Raw genomic sequence first — 19,797 nt, forward strand, 5'->3', positions numbered from 1 at the left:
ATAAGCCGCTCTGTCGTTTGCAGCGAGGACCTGCGTGCAACAAAGTTGCCAAATAGTAACAGAACCGCAGCATGGTGGGGGGTTTACTGGATCAACTAAGGCTGTGCAGGCTCGGCCCACTAGGGGCTGCTGACGGGGCTAGGTGACCCAGCCCGGCACTGCCGCTCGGGGCTGGCCACCGCCTCTGGGTTCGCTCGCCCCGGCCAGGCATGGAGAACGCACCCCGCTCACGCCGCGGCGCCAGCCGGGCACGGAGCAGCCCCTGCTCCCGCCACAGCGGCAGAGGGCGGGGCCAGAGCCCCCCCCTCCTCCCTGAGCTGCGGCAATGGCGGTGCGGGCTCCCCCCCTCCTCCCCGAGCCACGGCAATGGCGGCGCAGGCTCCCCCCCTCCTCCCCGAGCCACGGCAATGGCGGCGCAGGCTCCCCCCCTCCTCCCCGAGCCACGGCAATGGTGGCGCGGGGCCCCCCCATCTCTGCCCCGGGCTGCGGCAGAGGAGGGAAGAAGAGAGCTCTCCTGCCTCTCTCCCCGCCCCCCGTGCTGCCTGCAGGGAGCCAGGGCAACAGAGTAACACTTTGTAACAATCGCGAAATGTTGGTTTTTACTGGCAGGTGCTTGGTTCAGCGCCCTGGCTGGCACGTCTGGGGTTGTAAATGTCAGAAAATTATTCACATATTAGCCGCACTTCCGGGTTTCCACCAAAATTTTTGTCAAATTGCTGCGGCTTGTATTCGTGAAATTACTGTACTTCTGATCAGTTTTAAAATTGGAGTCTCTAACTATATTCAAGCTGCTTTATTTTTCTGTGACAAATATAATTTAAAAGCAGATAGTCATCTCTGGAAAGTACAGTCAAGGAATTAAAAGACACATGAAGATAATAAACAAAAGGATGCAGTAGAAAATCCATACAGTAAAAAAAAAACCCACGATACATTAAATAGGCTATATGGTCAGTGTTGTAAGCAATACATCTTCATTTATCTGCAGTTCACTTTTAAAAAGTTAGCATCCATCCCACCTTTCTCAGCCTTTACAGACTGACCCTTACACACCTTGAAACAGAAGCGGTTTCCCACCAATACAGCTATGGAATATTCAGAAAAAAATATCATCTACAGCAAAAGAGAAGCTGTCAAGTGGTGGAAATTGGAAATTACTTAATAAAATGCTACTGATTTATGTAATTAAATGTGAATGCATGTGAATGTAAAGCCTCTCAGAAAAAGCACAAAAAATAGGATGATTAACAAATAGCATCTTATAGAGAGATTTGAGTCAAAAGCAATATTGGCTTTGGTTGTTTTGTTTTGGGTGCTTTTCCACTTTTTTTCGTAATTATTTCACATAGCTTGAGCTTTATTTTCAGTTTGTTCCAAGCAATATTATGCAAAACCAAGGTAATAAAACTTCTTCAATCTTTGATGCAAATTACTGCCTTAATGCTCGACTTGTCATATCTTAATGGCCTCACACGGTAATTTTAACTGTAGCACAGAAATACCAGTGTTTGCTGTAAACCAGATGGCTTGAAAGAGAGAGTAGCTTTTCCATGGCTGTCTGAGCATAAATCCTGGGAAATTTAACCTCAGATTTTGTGCTCAGGCTGCAGCTTCTTACTCTTGAACTGGCTCCTTAAAAATCAAGGGAGGTACCTCAAACGCTGCACTATTATACTACTGTACTATTTTTTTTTTTCATTATGTGGTGTGGTTAAAACATAGAATAAGATTTAAAAGATGTGTTTATTTCTGAGTAGATAGGTTTTCTGTTGGCCAATAGCAAATTATATTCAGTTAGGGAACACAATCACTTTTTTCCCTGCATGAAACACAAAACTTTTAGGTGGAAAAACAAAACATCTGTTATTAAGTGATTTTGTATCTCTTGTGGTGAAAAACATTAACCTACTGCTCAGTGTCCAGACATACCTCTTGTCTTTTAATAACACTGCAAGTTGTGAGCACGCCCTTAATAACACCAAGTGCATGAATGGAAAGTGAAGAGAAATACCAAGTCAAAAAAGACAATGCAGGTCCAAAAATCATACCAGAGATAAGAGTTAAATTGACTTCACAATCCTTCTTACAAATACTAGACTAGATACTTGCCTTTTTTGTTCTAGCATGCCAAACAAACACTTTGGGGTAGCTACCATGAAATGAAAACTCTGTTACATGGAATATGTTGTTCTCTCACTTCAACAACCTAAGAAAAAATTCATCATAATACTCTCCCACATGGCAATTTTTCCTTGAAAACTGACGTATATCAGAGACATACTGAAAAAATAATACAGTTCTTACTGGGTTTACAGCATAAGTGTGCACTTATTCTCATATTAGAGTAACATTAACAAATTATAACTTGCAATTCTGATGCAACTTTTGTCTCCATTGTTCTCATTAAATTCTTACCTTTACATTTTTGCCATTTTTTGATCATTTAGAATCTTAAACAGTAATTCTTCCAGAACAATAGTTTTCTCTTTAGTAATATGTGTAAACAGCATTCCCACTAAAAAAAGAAGGAACCTTTAACGTAATTTCAAAACATTTATTGAAAGAAAAAGGCAGCAAACAAGACTCAGTTACAAAGTGTTCACTTTTGGGCTGAATTTAGTTGTCCATGACACATTTTCAAAGTCATGCAAAAAGTGTATTGGGAAGAAACATTTTGTTTTATTTCAGCAGAGAAAAAAAATGGCAGTTTATAAGCATGAAGCACTTGATGAGGAAGTCCAACAGTCACGCTCTTAAACCTGTAGTCCCTCCCATGAAGTATCAGATTTTCTACATCTATATTGATGAAGTATTATGTTCCAGGCATCTTAATGAGTTTTTACTAGTCAGTTGGACTTTAATGCTTCAAATAAACATGTTTTATTTTGTTTTAGTGAAGACCATATAGATAATAAACAGCTTTATTTTTGTGTGTAAGCTAATGCAAATAAATGATGTAATATAAATATCACTCCATATTTGAAAGACTTATGCCATACTTTAGGATTAGTGTGACTATCTTTCTCATTTCTAGTACACATATATACATATAATATGTCTAGAACATAGACAATCAACCCTTACATACACTTGAGTATGAAAAACTTCAGGCATGACCCTATTTCATTTTATCTTCCAGGGTTTAAACTACCAAACGGCACACAAATTGCTGTAGAGGCCACTCAAGTAAAAGTAACGACAAATTTCTATTCCACAAGGTAGAGTAAAAAGCCAGATATATAAAAGTACTTCTTATATATAGAATATGCACACAAAATTAACTGTTTTTCTATTGTTCATTCTGACCTAGACTCACCAGCTGCTGCAGCATCCTTAGTCTAAATAGATCAAAAATTTCAGTCAAGCCCCAATTTCCATTTCATTCTTCTATTCCTTGCATGTCTAAGAACATAGACAGCTGTACCTTGAAGGGCTATAAATGTCCTTATAAAAGTAAGAAAAAAGAGGATTAGGTTGAATGATATCTCAAACTTAATGTGTTGAGAATATGAGTCACTTCATCATGTACACGTTAATACTAGGAAGAGAGTTTCTGGATGATAGTCAACTTTCTTCAGCGATACAGGCAGTTCTTTATAAATTAACTGCTCAATGTACATTCTAAACTAATTCATCTGTGCTGGCAGGTATGATATGACTCCTTAAATGTCACTTTGCTTAAAATATTATAGTAAAGAGGAATAGGGCAAAGTGAATTTATGAGACCATTTAGCATAAAGTATGTCTTCACTATAAGACCAAAGAAAAAAGCCCCAAAAAAACTTACAGTAATTTCACGAATACAAGCCGCACCAATTTGACCAAAATTTTGGTGGAAACCCGGAAGTGCGGCTAATATTCCGGGGCGGCTAATCTATTAACAAAATTCTAAAAGCTGCCAACACGGAAGTGAGAGCCCGCGGCAGCCCCAAGCCAAGCTGGAGCCCGGCCGGCCCCGGCAGAGGTGGGAAAGCCTGGCAGAGGCGGGGCCAGCAGTGTCGGGGGCGGGCGGCAGAGCCTGAGCCAGCAGGGCGGGGGAGCCCGGGAGAACTGGGGCTAGCAGCGCAGGGGAGCATGGCAGAAGCAGGAAGGCCGGCGGGTGGGGCTGCCTGGCAGCGGGGGAAGCCCAGCATAATCGGGGCCAGCAGCGTGGGGGAGCCCGGCGGTGCGGGGGCCTGCAGTGCCGGCCAGGGCGAGGAAACGCGGCGGCGGTGCAGACGGGAGGGGGCGGCCGGCGAGCCTGGTGGCGGCGGCGGCAGCCCTGCCGGCGGGGCGAGCGAAAGCGGCGCTCGCGAAAGCGCCGCCGCGAGCCGCGAACCGCGAGCCGCGAAAGCGCCGCCGCGAGCCGCGAACCGCGAGCCGCGAGCCGCGAACCGCGAGCCGCGAACCGCGAGCGCGCCGCCGCGAGCCGCGAGCCGCGAGCCGCGAGCCGCGAGCCGCGAACCGCGAGCGCGCCGCCGCGAGCCGCGCGCCGCGCGCCGCGAGCCGCAAGCCGCGAGCCGCGAGCGCGCCGCGAACCGCGAGCCGCGAACCGCGAAAGCGCCGCCGCGAGCCGCGAACCGCGAGCCGCGAGCCGCGAACCGCGAGCCGCGAACCGCGAGCCGCGAGCCGCGAGCCGCGAGCCGCGAGCCGCGAGCCGCGAACCGCGAACCGCGAGCCGCGAAAGCGCCGCGGGGCGGGCGCGGCGCTCGCGAGGCGCGGCGCGGGGCGAACGCGGCGCGGGGCGGGCGCGGCGCTCGCGAGGCGCGGCGCGGGGCGAACGCGGCGCGGGGCGGACGGCGAGCCCGGCGGCGGCAGCCCTGCCAGCCGGGCGAGCGAACGCGGCAGCGGGGCGGTGCTGACGGGAGAGGGGGGCCAGCGAGCCCGGCGGCGGCGGCAGCACCACCCGGCCAGCCCCGCCGAGCCGTGGCGCTGAGCTGGGCCACCTGGCCCCGTCGGCAACCATGAGCGGGCCGAGCCTGCCTGGCCCCGCCCTGAGCCAGTAAAGCCCGCTATGCCGCGATCCTCTTACTAATTGGCCAATTTGTGAAAGCTGCGCACGGATTCTCGCGACGAACGAAAGTGCGGCTAATATTCGGGGTGCGGCTTATCTATTGACAAAGACAGCAACATTGTCGAGGCACCGGGGGTGCGGCTTATAATCCATGCGGCTTGTATTCATGAAACTACTGTACTTATATCTCAAAATATATATAGTACTCTCTTTGTCCTTTTGATGTCAGTTTTGTCAATCGAACTTCAAAGACCTGCAGTTAAATGCAATGAAGGCTACAACCATCATTCTGAAACAGGTAACAGAGAAAGTTTGTTTCCTTGAAGTAAACTTTAATGATATCTGCTTTGGGGCCAGGTCTCAGTTTTTCTTCTGATATGGTATTCTACTAAAACAAGGAAAGACAGTTCATAATTGCTACTTGCAACTCAATAAGGACATATTCATTCCTTAGCCTCTTAAAGTAATATTTCAACTTCAATCACAGCAAGTAGGATCAATATAACAAATTTTTCTTAGCAAGTAGCATGAGACGACTGTCTGTGATCAGAAAAGTGCTTTCAATCTGAGGTAGAGGCTTGGTATTTTGAAATACATAACTTGTTGACATAAATTGCTTTTTAAGTAATGAACTGACAGAAGTGGACAGAAAATTACACACATTTACTCCTGTGAGAAAAAGAATGTGGTGTGGCTACAAGACAACAGTTCAAATATAGATTTTTCAAACAGATTTTCAAAAGCATAAAAAATGAAGAAGCTAGACTGTGTATTAATATCAACTAATGCTTTTCATTACAGGGTTTTATTTGTGTTTGGTAATCACTTTTACATGTTTTGGCCCTTCTGTTTATATTGGTTAAGTTAATTTGGGATAGCCGGGGGAAGTGGGGTCAGGCACAGGTCTCTGAAGGAAAGAGGGGCACTCATCTACATTAATTTGTTAGAATCTAGGTTTTCAAGGACAAGTTTGAGGTGGAGGAACAAGAAGGGAGATTGATAAATACTTCAAGATCTCCATTAGAACATTGGCTTTTGATATAGGGACTGCAGTTTAGCCTTTGAACTTAAGTTCATGTGTTTGAAATTTCCATGTTCATTACAAATGCATATATTTGAAAACTATTAAGACATGTTTAAGTTAAGAAACAAAGAATTACTGAAAACTTTCTCTTCCTGAGCTCTATCCTGCTTTATCAAGCAGCAGTAATAGACTAGAGGTTTATGAACTGACCGTGTAACTCCATACACTCCAGCCCCAGACAGCAGGAATAAGTGAGTGTTGCAGATGTGTAGAGTTAAAATTGAGACCCAAGGTGCAGACTTGTCTTTTCCTTAATGTCATTAATCATAACTCAGGCTGATTTAGAGGGAATAGTTTTACAATATGTAAGTGCTTTGAGCATTCCCATAACGTAGATAAATAATAATAAAACATTGCATGAGAAACTAAATGGTGCCATTCTCAAGAAAAGAACTCACAGAACAGAACTTAATAATTCCAGAGAAGACCTACAAATATTAAATAGTCCAATGCTTGACACTTCAGGGCTGACCAGCACACATTACTTAAGGGTATTGTCCAAATACCTCTTAAAACTGACTAACTTGGGGCATCAGTCACCTCTCCAGGAAGCCTGTTCCAGTGCTTGACCACCCTCTAGGTAAAGAAATGTTTCTACTATCTAATCTGAACCTCGCCCTTTTTGAGCCATTCCTGTATGCCCTGCAAGTTGATACCAGGGAGAAGAACTAAACACCTGTGTCTCCCCTTCCCCTTGTCAGGAAGCTGCAGAGAGCAAAGTCCTCCCCTCAGCCTCCATCTCCTCAAACTAGACAAGCTCAGAGTCCTCAGCGGCTCCTCAGAGCTCTTCTTTCCAGCTCTTGCACCAGTTTTGTTGCCCTGCAGTTTTTCAGGCATAATTGGTAGGGATTTTGGGAATGTTTTCCCGGGTTAAGCAAGCATTTCACTTGCAAGACATTAAATACAATATTATGGACAAGATTGTACTGGTTTTGACTGGGATAGAGTCAATTTTCTTCATATAGCTGATAGAGTAGTGGTTTGGCTTTTTAGGACATTGATATTTTAGCTATTACTGAGACATGTTTACAGACTATCTTTTGGTTTCTCACATTGTTCTCATGTTTACAGAACATCTTTTTTGGTTTCTCATGTTGCTCCATCATGGAGTAGGCAGGGGGTGTGAAAGAAGTTAGAAGAGGACATAGCTGGAACAGGTGCCCCTTTGTGTCCTCTGCCTGTGCAGCTGGGTACACATTGCAGCTTAGTCGTATCCTTCTTGGTACAGGGAGCCCCAGCAGGGACCTGGGCCAAAGACTCTGGTTGCACCTGTGCAGTGATTCTGTGAGTTAAGGAATTCATGTCCATGGGGCTTCTGTGTTGGCCCTGAGCCCTTCATCCTCCCTGAGGCTCCATACCTGCTCCTGCAGCCTCATGCCCAGGTGAGCCAGCCCACACCTCCTGCAAGCAAAGATACTGTTACACTCTGCCCCCACCCCAAGGGGCACGCCCAGCACTCAGAAGCCACTTCGTACCTCAGATGCCCACCTGGGTCCACCTGGTTTGCTGAAGAGGCTACAGATGTGACCTTTCTTTCCCTTAGTGGAATTACACTGCTTTAAGATCGTGCATCAGTACTAAACTGTATGCAGCCAGACTTTATTCCAGGGATGTCACTCACCAAATGGCATCATGCTTAGCAATAAAAGTTGGAGAAAAAAGAAAGGGGGGTATATTAGGAGATGCGGTATTTGCCTGCTTAATTAACTGTTATGAATGCTAAAGCCCTGATATTTTGGGGTTATATGATGATGTGAATTAGTGAATAAATTCCTTATTTTGCTTTGATGCAAACACAGTTTTTGCTTTCCCTATTAAATGCTATCTTTACCTTAACCCACAAGTTTTCTCATTTACCCTTCCCATTGTCTCCCACATCCTAGGGGAGTGAGCAAGCAGCTGTGTGGGTTTTAACTGCCAGGGGGATTAACCCACAACACATATTAATAGTTCAAAAATGTTATTGCTACTTTCTCCAGTCCAGTCTCCTTTTCAGTTCATTAGAATACCAGATAAATTTCCACACATTCTACACTTACATAAAATCCGTAATGAAAAGGAAGCCAAGAAAGCTATAAATTTATAGATCCAGTCTAAATATTTCAGATGTTAGCTCTTACCCTAATAAATATGTATCCACATGTAGCATTCAAACTCAACTCTACATTGGAAAAAATATTTGAAAGAATGATAATTAGGTATTATGATGAAAATCAGTATCAAATCTAAGGATTTTTGCAGTGCTAGAGACAAACTGGGAATATTGTTCTCCCCTTGTTTTTCTTAAGTGATATTAAAAACAAAAGCAATCAAGTTCTGGAGGAATTAAAGCAAATATTCTATTTGTTGGATTATCCTCCACAGGATTATTTTATTTTAAGGAACATTTGAGTCACATGGCTTTCGTTTGATCATCTCAATCAGAGAGCCTCACTATAAGTCAATAAAAACAATGTTCAATGGTGACTCAGGCAATATAAGTAGCTTGTGACCCACTGGCATACTCCATTGCCAGTACATCACTCACAATTATGTGAATCTGTAGAGAGCAGAAGAGCATTACTTGAACACACAGAGGAGAGATATATGAAGAAGGGTGATGTAGAGTGGAAAGTCACCTAGATGTAGAAAGATAAAGAGTACGGGGTATTGCCTAAATTTCATGCCACCGACAATTCAATATAATGTGTTTCAAACCCTCTCAATATAAAGAAAAAATTAACTGGGAGTAAAATCTTGAGGAGGAGGAAATTAAATAGATTTAACTTCACTTATAAGCTATACATTATAAATGATACACTCTCAATGGTCATATGAAAATCTGAGGAGAAAAATATCAGCTTCAAAGCTTTACTCTGGAAATTTATAAGTTATAGTCTCTTACCTTGGAGAAGCTTACTTCTTTCTCCTTTTCAGGAATGGAAAGATCAGGAGAAGGAGATGATCTTTTCATTATGTAAGCACAAGTATAACTGAAAATGCAAGCATTTTAAAAGTCATCATAATCAATGAGAATACCTCATTTGTCTCCAGAAATTTTTAGAACACACATCACTGTTGACACAAAATCATGAAATTGGCAGCAAACATGCAATTCTGAGAGTGCCATGGATGCTGTGAAAGCAAAATATGCATGTACTGTTTTTTCTTCATTGCCTTTGGCCTATCTTAAATAAAATCTTTTGCCTCCCCTTTACTCCCTGCTGGCTAGAAAATAGTTTAGGGATCAGACTGCTTTACTCTTTTATTGGGATGTATCCTAAAGCAAAATCTAGGTACTTCAAATGTGTCACAGAATGAACTACCTGAATAAAGAGGAAAATGAAGAGAGAGCAAATAAATATTTTTTGCTGTGCTGGAGACTAAAGCAGTTTAAACCACATCATAATGGCATTGTCTGCAATCAACATGCAGAAAACCCTTTTTGATATCATGCAGTCACTTCATGCCATGAAAACAAAAAAATATAGCATGCCAGTTATAGATCCAACTTGAATACATTCTAGCTAGGGTTGATTGATATGTTTTCTGGAACTACACAGTTTTGTCAGTTTGCTGATTGCAGTGAGTGCTCACTCTGTACCTTTCCTAAAGTCTAAGCTTCAGGGCACAGGAGCTCCCCATGGACTGGCTGAGCAGTTGGGGGTAAATGTAGAATTCTCACTCTAAACTTTGCAAACAGAGTTCCTTTGCACCCTCCTCCAGACTCACTGGAGGACATAAGTCAATTCAGCACTGCTATCTAAGCAACAAATAAAAAGTTAGCCCCAGCTGGTTTTGGTATTCAGGAAACAATTCAATTTTCAAACTAAGATGGAAGGTGGGAAATTGCTTTCACAGTCGATTTTTTGGCCAAGTATGAGACTGGCCATAAACTGTCACTTAAAAATGTCAGAGGTCTGTTGCAAGTTTGGCATTTCTCTTTTTCCTCAGCAATCTTGACTAATTCAACATCACACTAACAAACAGCAGGGACTACTAAAAGCTGAACTCAGTGTATAAAAACTTAGCAAATAAATAACCTTAAAGCCTTTGGGCTATGACTGTGTAACAATAAGGATGAAGCAGAATTTAAAGGTTTCATGTGGAGCCATAGAATAAATATTTCATTCACAAGTGTGCTGCTAGACTAATTCTATTAAATGTTTATGGACTTTGCACTAGAAAGTCTCGATCTACCAGATTTCCCCCAGCATTCTGTTCATCTTTTGAGGGAGTACAGCCCCCAGCTTCATGTCCCTCCACTGGACCTGCTTCAACAGGTCCATGTGTTTCCTGTACTGAAAGCCCCAGAGCTGGATGCAGCACTTCTGGTGGGGTGCCACCAGAGAGGATTAGAAGGGCAGAATCCCCTCCCTTGCCCTGCTGGTCATGCCCAGGACACTGTTGGCTCTCGGGCTGTGGGCATATCTTGCTGGGTCATGTTGAACCTTTTTCAACAAACACCTCAATCCTTTATCCTCAGCTTTGCTCCCAATATATTTGCTCTCTGTGAAGAAATAAGGTTAATAAGAGAAAAAGAAGAATATTTTTCAACTTCAATTAAAATATTAATGGGCTTCTTTAAGCATTTCAGTTTAGAAACATTGAGAAATGTTTGAATGCCTTCATGATTTATATTTTCCACAAACAGTAAAAATTATGGCTGTTTGTTAAAAACTATAATGCATTTTAAATGGTGCTTATGGCTCTATTCAATTCTAGGAGAATGTAATTGATTCGTAGGCTTATTTTCTTATAGACTCACTTCAAAGGCCTGTATTTCTATTAAGGAGAGAAGTCTATCCATGGTAATTGAACCTGCTGCATACTAAACAGTTTTATCTCTGCCTTAATACAGTTTTTCCTTCCTAAAAGCTGTAAGAGATAAGCACCTCTGAAGTTTATGTGTAGTTCAAATAAAAAATAAGGTAGATAAATGGAATGAGCTGAATAGATGGAAAGAAATCTACTATGAAATTAAGACATAAATTGTAACTATAGAAACAACCTTTGTAATTAAGAATTATTTAGAAAGATATGGAAAATGTTTAATCAGATGTTTAAATTATCTGATGATTTTTTTAGAAAGGCAATAGACGTTGATACAATAAAACAATTTAAAATTTTCTTAGGGGTCTAAAATAAAAGCAAAGACCCCCAGAACCTAACTTCAAGTTATTTGCAATTTTTCATGAGTACAGGGTTAAAAACCAGACCTTACTTTACAGCATTTTCAATGTTTCTTAAACCCACATAACAAATTGAACCAAAATACTCTTGTGATATTTATAAGCCAGCATGAATATATGAATCCTGACACACTTTTCCATGATTCTAGTAAATTTCACTGAGGTGTGGTAAAACATTTTATAAAGGAAAACAATAATATGAGAAAGTAATGCTACTTTCCAGAGATGAGATGGGAGGGGAAATGCAAAATATTCCAACTCAGCCAGCATGTAGGAGGCACAGTTGAGAAAGATATTTTGCTTCTAGTCATGTGGTATAAGTCATGAACTGGGACCCAAAATTATGTGAAATAGCACCTAATGCAGAGTGCCTATTTGAATTTATTATGAAAGAAACAGCAGAACTCCAGAGTGAAACACAGACATGAGCTGAAGCCGGACTGGGCTTTAGACAGTAATGTTAAACAATGACTTCTCAATAAATTTGTTTTAACTACTTGCTTTTAAAATACTTTCTTGTACTCTGTGTCTTATGCTGTTTTATTCAATAATACTTTAGCATAAGGCACTCCAATATGACATGCTTGTAACTTGAAGTAAGCTTGCTGAGGTGCCAGTGCCAGTGTAGCCTTATAACCTTTGAGATCATACTACTAAATCATTACTTGGTACAAGAGATCCTCACTTATTCACATGCATTTTGTTATGTATAGGCTTGTAAATTACAGATTATGTTTTCAGTTCATTCTTTAAGGCTTTACTGCAGATATGTTGAAAAGATCTATTGGTAACACAGGAGATTTTTGTGACTCTAGTAAGATTTTAGGTGGAAAAGCAAAATGGAAAACCAATGTTTTGTTAATACATATTAATTGTCTATTGACAATTGACAAAAGCAATTGACTTATGACCGATTTTCACAAATACCTCAGACGTAGTCAAAGAAGTACAGACTTCCTATGCACACCTGTTATATCTCCATAGCAGCACCTCATTCATCTATTGAAAATATCATTATCAGTAAAACTGCAGCCATCCTTAAGAGTTTAAGCTCATACTACAGCGTTACAGTTTTCCAAAACTTTATGTTGACAAGGCTTGTTACAAAATCACAGCTAAACCTTACAAATACATAGGTACAAGTTACAGATAGAAAGTATATCTTAATAAAATCAGAATTAAAAATGAGAACAGGTACCTTGTAAACATAAAGTGCATTCTACCTATTTCTTTATCATATTACCAGTTACTTTAAAATGCTAACATTAACTGAGTCAGTGATAGTGAACAAAACTCACCTTTGTAGTTCAGCTTTTATTCTTTATCTCAAGGCTGAACTTCAGCTGTCACTATCAGAAAAAATCTCCAAAACAAACAGATAATGCTTAACTAGGCCTCAAATATCTTTAATCTGTTGTATTTCAATATTGCTGTTTGTTAAATTGTATTTCATTTCCTCTTCTACTGACCTTAAAAAAAAAAAACAAAACAAAAAAAAAAAAAAAAAAAAAAAAGAAGAGAACTCGGTAAAGTTCAAAGTTTGAACAAGTTAACCAAAATTTCAGTTATTTATGCAACTTCTGTGGGTCTTTTTTTTTTTGTTTGTTTCTTTAAGATGGGCATCTCCCAGAAACTACTTAAAGAGTAATTATGTGACACAGAGTGGCAAAGAACCTTTCCTCTGTATTCACAGGCCAGTTTTATTTATCATTCAGCTCCTCCAATTGTAGAAATTACCAGAGGCACTAAAACATCTGAGGACTAAAAGTCTATGATTAAGCCTTAAAAGGTCACAAGCAAGATGCTTAATTTTGGTAGATAGCAGCATCTTTTGGCTCAGCCATCACTCAAGAGCAACAGTAGACTGCAATGATCACTGTCACAGTCAGAAGGAAAGGCTGCCTAATTATTGTCCTTAGCTCTTTAAACAGATTGCCAATATGGGGAAGATAAACATGTTAAAGTGCATATTGGTTTCCTACGTAAATTCACCTTGACATTTTTAGAAGAGGTCTTATGGAACTCAAGGGAAATATGGTGTCAGAAAAACTGCTACTATTCCAGATGAAAATTAGGGTTAGTCTGAAAAGCATGTGAGGCACACTCTGATGTTTTTGCCAAATCTAGTTTGGGAAAGTTGAAATCCAGTTTTATCAAATATGGTTTATCATCAGCCAAGATGTTAAAAAACATCTACACTGGTTTTAAAGTAAACACTGTGAAGTTCAATATCTTATTATTTGCTTAGCTACTTCTTCATTGTTTTCAACAACTGAACAGATACTATAATGACTTTTTAATCTAAGAAGTGGGAAACGATATTTTTCAACATAGAAGACAGCCTAGGTATTATGGTCTAACTTCTTGTAAATTTAAGAGCCGTCCACAAAGAATAGCAAGGCCCAAAACTTCACAACATGAAAACTGAAATAAAACAAGTTATGATTAAAAAAGTTTATTAGAAGTCTGATGAAACAATAGGTCAGTTAACAAAAACTCCAAAAGCACAGTGTGTGTGGAAAAACTGATTTGACAAGAAAAAGTAGTGTTGTTAAATTCTGTTCCTTTTATGAAGAATCAAAGAAGAAGAATTTTCTCCACTTCTCCCAAAGCTGAGGATGATGATGATGACCCTTTCTTCTACTCTTCTAAATTGCTTATTGTTGTCTGTGATAAACATTGAACAATTCTTTAATATGTTTGGAAATAGCAACATAAATAAAAATATTCCTCTGTTGTTTTTGAGATTTTTTATTCACTTGGTCCAGGCCATTCTGGATGATTTCACTAACAAACCTAGCAATACATACTCACAGCTTCAGGGCCTGAAGAGCAATTTTCTGAGCCTTTCTTTTAAAAGTTTCTCTCCACAAGAACTGGGGTTTAGAGGGTGAAATCATTTTCAAAGATACTGGATTTCCAGAGCAAGTAATTAAACAGCTAAGACTGAGACTATCAAAACCTAAGGAGAGTGAAAATCGCTGAATAGAAAACCTGAAAATCAAGTCTATCCTTCGATCACGGTGCAGAAAAACTGTGGTTTTTACCCAGTCCTCTCTGCTTGCAGCACACTCCCTCTGGTTACCACAGATAATATGTTGCTTACTACAAATCTGTTTCCTCCTTCTGCCTTTTTCTGCCTCCAAATTTGTGTTTGTCCATCTGAGATGAGCTTGCTCATTTACTCTCAGGGAAAGGCAAAAACACCTTTTCCAGAAGTTTTTTTTTTGTTTTTTTTTTTTTTGTTTGTTTTTTTTTTTGTCTTTTCCACCACTTTGCATCATTTAAGAGGGATAACACTTCAAACAGTGAAACAGAGTTAAATGATGTTTCTCATACTCTCTGTTCTCATTTCTTTTCAACATGAATAGATCTAAACATCAATAAGATTTATTTGCTGTCTTCAAGGAAATGTTTGTGTTCAGTTCCAGATTTAAAATCTGCTACTTAGAGTTTCAGAAATGGGTGCTTTACTGCATAAAATTCTTAACGTAGTAATATATTTAAGGAAGAGCAGCACTGTCAATTTAGGTTGTACTTTTCCAGATACCATTCATTTTGTGATATTTCTTATACCATTCTGCAACTGAGAGGTTGGTTAGTCTAAAACTTCCACATAAACCCGTGAATGTTCATAAAGATTTCCTCAAAGAGGAAATAAAGATTTCACCATAAGATTTCCTCAAAGAGATGTATTCCTACTCAGTCTAATTGTGTATTCTATAGGTTTGCATGAATAGGATTTAATTCACACAGACACTTTGAGTATCCACATTGAAAGCTGCAACCCATCTAGACTTTATTTTTACACTATTTGTCATTTACCCCCTTAAAGTAATTCTTTCAGCCATTTACTTAAAAAATAAAAATGCTAGCTCAAAATACATTATGTTATAGTGATGCTTCACAATTAGACAGCAATCTGAAAAGTTATTTTTCTGCATTATCAATAAAACCTTTTGCACTGGTACTATATTCATAACAGATGCAAAAGCATGTTTTTCTCTTTTATCCACTCAACTTCCTTTATCTCCCCACACAATAAGCAGGTTTTTTTTTATTTTCTTTCCAACTTAAAACCTCAAAAATAACAATATCTTCCACAAATATTTCTTTTCTCTGCAAATACATTATTGACTGATCAAATTTTTCTCTATTAAATACACTAACACTGCCAGAAGGGATTTTGTTGAGCTTCTCTTGTCAATGAACATAAGGAGGAGGAAAAGCTAGCCAGCATCTGCCTCCCACTTTACACAGCTTTCATGAAAACTGGGGAGTAAAACAGGTAGCACAAATATGAGACATCTGTCTGGAGACCATGCCCTGGACTTCAGATTGAATATAGAGATGTGCATTTTGTCTCTTATACAACAAAATATAATAATAACATGCCAGATACTTTGACCCCAGTTCAGTCTTCTGAGAGCATGTGAGATCCTAGATGTTCCCTTTTCCAGAAGGACCATGACAGGCTTGAGAGGTAGACCCATTGGAACCTCCTGAAGCTGAGGAAGACTGAGTGTGAGATGCTGCACCTGGTCCAGGGTGATCCCAAGAGAAAATACAGCCTGAACATGAACAGCAGTGGAAGGAGGTGATTTTCCCAGCTCTACTTCAATCTCAAGAGCCCCCACCTGGAGTAATGCGTCCAGCTCTGGAAACCACAACATAGGTATGATGTGGGTCAGCTGGAGTGAATCCAGAGGAGGGTGACAAAGATGATCAAACTGTTGGAGCACTTCTCCTATAAATAAAAACTGACAGAGCTGGGGTTATTCAGCCTGGAGAAGAGAAGGCTCTGGGGACATTTTATTATGGTCTCCCAGTGCCTAAAGCAGGCCTGCAGGAAGGCTGGAGATAGTTTTCACAAGGATGTGTAGTAATAGGACAAGGGTAATGGCTTAAAACTGAAAGAAAGCAGGTTTAGATTGGGTACTAGGGAGAAATTCTTCACAGTAAGGATGGGCAGGCACTTGAACAGGCTGCTTAGAGAGGCAGTAAATGCCCCATCCCTGTAATTGTTCCAAGCCAGGTTAAAAGTTTCGAATGACCTGGTCTAGTGACCAATCCCCTGCCCAAAGTAGGGGATTGGAACAAAATTGTCTTTAAGGTCCCTTCAACCCAAGTCATTTTATAATTCTGTGATCAATTTGGCTTAATTTTCTTGAAAACTTCATTGCAAGCATGCATATTAATCAGTGAAAATCTCAATAGCTGATTATACTGTCTTCCAAGAGCATGCATACTTTCAGATAATTAAATTTACTATTTTTGTAAATTCAATTTTAACTCTCCAATGATTTTTCTTCCTGAAATTTTAATCTCTGAAAGCAGTGAAAAGAAGTTATTTGAGAGCAAAAAATACTTTCATGTCTGGTAGAATAAAACATTTTCTTTAGCAAATAAGTAATCAGACATCTAAACATTATGTTCCACACATTTTAATATTATGATGAAGAGCAATGCCTCAGCTTCTGGATTCTTTATCACCATAACTCTAGGGTCTATGGTAATATCTAAAAATTCTAGAAGCACGCTTTTTTTGCTTGAATGTATGCAAGGAAATTATGGCTACAGAGGGATTTTCATTAATTGTTAGTTATATCTCTGAATTGGAATTCATTCATGCATAACACTCAGAAGGATAGTGGGGTTTTTCATCACAACCAGGGAAATGGAGAGGTGGAGTACTAGCCACCACTTATAACTGGAGTATAAACCTTAGGTTCACAATAACTAACTCTAAAGAAAATTTTAAAAAAACTCACAGAATCAATAAATCCTTTTGCTCTAATATGTAAACCATTTTTTTCTTGAGTAGTACTTAAAAATCAGTAAGAGTCATTCTTGAGCATTATGCCCACTAATGAATGAACTTTCAGTCATCTAACCAAAATAATATTTCATAAAATTCCTACAGTGAAGTCCATTAACTTGGGAGACATAATTCGTTTAGTTAATGTACATGTAAATAACTATTCTACCACTTGTGGAGGTGTCCACAAAATATTATATTTCCAAGAGCACAATAAGGAAATCCATCTGAGCAATTTCATATGCTATTCTAAAGTGAAAGAAGGAATACCCATGTTAGTCTACTACCCTCTCACTCTAAAATTTCATCAAAATATAAAGAGGATATTAGATTAGCATGGTCAGTATCTTGTCGATCAAAAAGCAGAAAATATAGAAAATATTTCAATATGCTAAATAAAGAGGATATGAGTAGAATAATATTCAAAATTATTTCTAAACTTATTTAATAGAGTCCTTTTATCTATGGGATGGAACTTCTGGCTGCTTTGATAGAAGGTTTGCATACATGTTCAAAAAAAAGAAAACTTACAAATGTTTACTCTGTTCCTTGATATTTTAAATCAAATGTGCAGCAACCAAATGCTTATGAGATGCAATTAATCAACAGTGAATGTTCTTACATTTATGGATGGATTAAGCACAGTAAGATCTAATTAACTTATGCTTAAACAACATGAAATTATAAATAGCAGTCACGTTTCTTCATTTACTTCTCCTACAATTTTCATTCTACTTTCAGAAAAAAAAATATTATGCGTTAGTTAGAAACAGGATAAGCACAACAGAATGTTACATAGGGAATGGAAATTTTGCATACATTTGCCAAATGTACCATGCAAACTTATTTCAGCAAAAACATTGGTATGTCTTCAGCTTTTTAATAGCTTTTCCTCTGTGCAGAAAACAAATAAGATGGGAGAGAGAAAGGATGTAGCCCTTCCTGTTTAAGACAACAGAAACACAAAGTAGCTTTCAATTTTTTTCTACCTCTGTTTTCATATAAAAAAAAATGCTTAGAAACAAATGTCTTTAAGCACTCCATCTCTCCAGACATATAATTTCACTACCAGCTAAAGAGGTTGAAAGGTCAAGAATGCAAGAGATACCCTAAATCCATGAGAAAATATTTAAAGAAGCGCCATTTCTTCCCCTGAGATAACTATACTGTAGTCGCTGAGATGCTTTCCCTTGTTTAAAATTCTTTAAAACTATATGATCAAAAATAAACAATTCAACATATTATAACAATAAGATCTAAAGAGAAAACACTTTACACTTCCTGTGCTTTGGTTTCTCAATTTTAATAACTGTAAGATTCACAAGACAAGAGAAATATTCTGGTTTGCAAATAATTGTGAAAGATAAGAAAATTATTTTTTCAGTGCCTTGATCTTAAATGGAAAAGGTTAAGGAATGTTGACTGGTTTGTCTAGTCATAGTTTATTTCAATTTTCAGTTTCCTTTAAAGGAACATTCTGTTGACACCTTTTCTGCCTCATCTGACATTTCTGATTTTTGAGGAGGCAATTACCAATTGCAAAGAAGCCATCTAATGAGATAATATTCACTGATATAAGCTTCGGGAATATTCAAATGGGGAGTGGTGTTTGATTTCACAAATATGCAGCTGGTCTCTGAGATTATTTGGTAGGTACTGCGCTCCTTTGAAAGATGGGTACACCACTCACAGTTGATTTTCAAAAGTTCTGGCACATGCACTTCTCAGGGACTTTAAACCAGGAAGAGCAGTTGAACAAAACGCAGCAGAAGAGGCAGGGGAAATAACCTTGTGAGTGAAATAGTAAATGAGCTGGAGATGTAATAGTAGAAGGATCTATGTCCTTATTTTCTCTCTGGTATAGCCAGCTTCCACAGTTAAATTAGCATCAAGAAAATGGAGGACACAGCTGAAATTTGGAAAGTTCCTTTGGAAACTGATTAGATCTCAGGAAACAGTTTGCTTAAACTCTTTTACTCCTTAAAGTTTGCAGATAAGACATCCAGCTTCTACAGATAACAAGTGCTGAATCCAGTGATGGATGATTCCAATTTGCATTTGGATAATTCTCAGCTCCCTGCTATGAAATATTTACAAAAACACCATTTTCTAAGTTAAAGACAAAAGAATTTAGTATAGCTACAGATAATAGAAAGCATAAAGATAGCATTGAAGGATATTTTCATATTCTAATGTTATAAAGCATCACACTGTATGGAAACAGTGATAAGAAACACCTCCCAATTGAGGCTCAGCAACTACAGCAAATGTTTTTTCATTAACCCATGGAAGCAAAGCACATGTGAGACATTAGAGACAAAGTAAGAGACTTCTGATAAAACAGAGATTGTCTTTATAATTATTCATTCCCATAGTTTTTTTTCTGACTTCACTACCTATCTTCCAGAAAGTTAAGACTGCAAATAGAAAATGCATAACAGGACAATATGGCAAACCATGTCAGTATATAGGCTGTCAAAGAAAAGATATTTTCAGGGCACTTAATAGAGGGTGCAAAGCCAACAGAAGCAGAATCAACATTCAGACACACTGAAAAGCAATTATTTTCATACATAGAACAAGCTGTATAACTAAATAACCTGTGACTGCCTACTATCACTACTTAGGTAAAGGGACAAAGTGAAGTAATATAAAGTAAATTCACGAATACAAGTCGCACTGAGTATAAGCTGCATCGCTGGGTGTTGGTAAACATTTTGTTTTTTGTCCA

The sequence above is a fragment of the Catharus ustulatus genome, chromosome 1, assembly GCF_009819885.2.
Source record: "Catharus ustulatus isolate bCatUst1 chromosome 1, bCatUst1.pri.v2, whole genome shotgun sequence".
Lineage (NCBI taxonomy): Eukaryota > Metazoa > Chordata > Aves > Passeriformes > Turdidae > Catharus > Catharus ustulatus.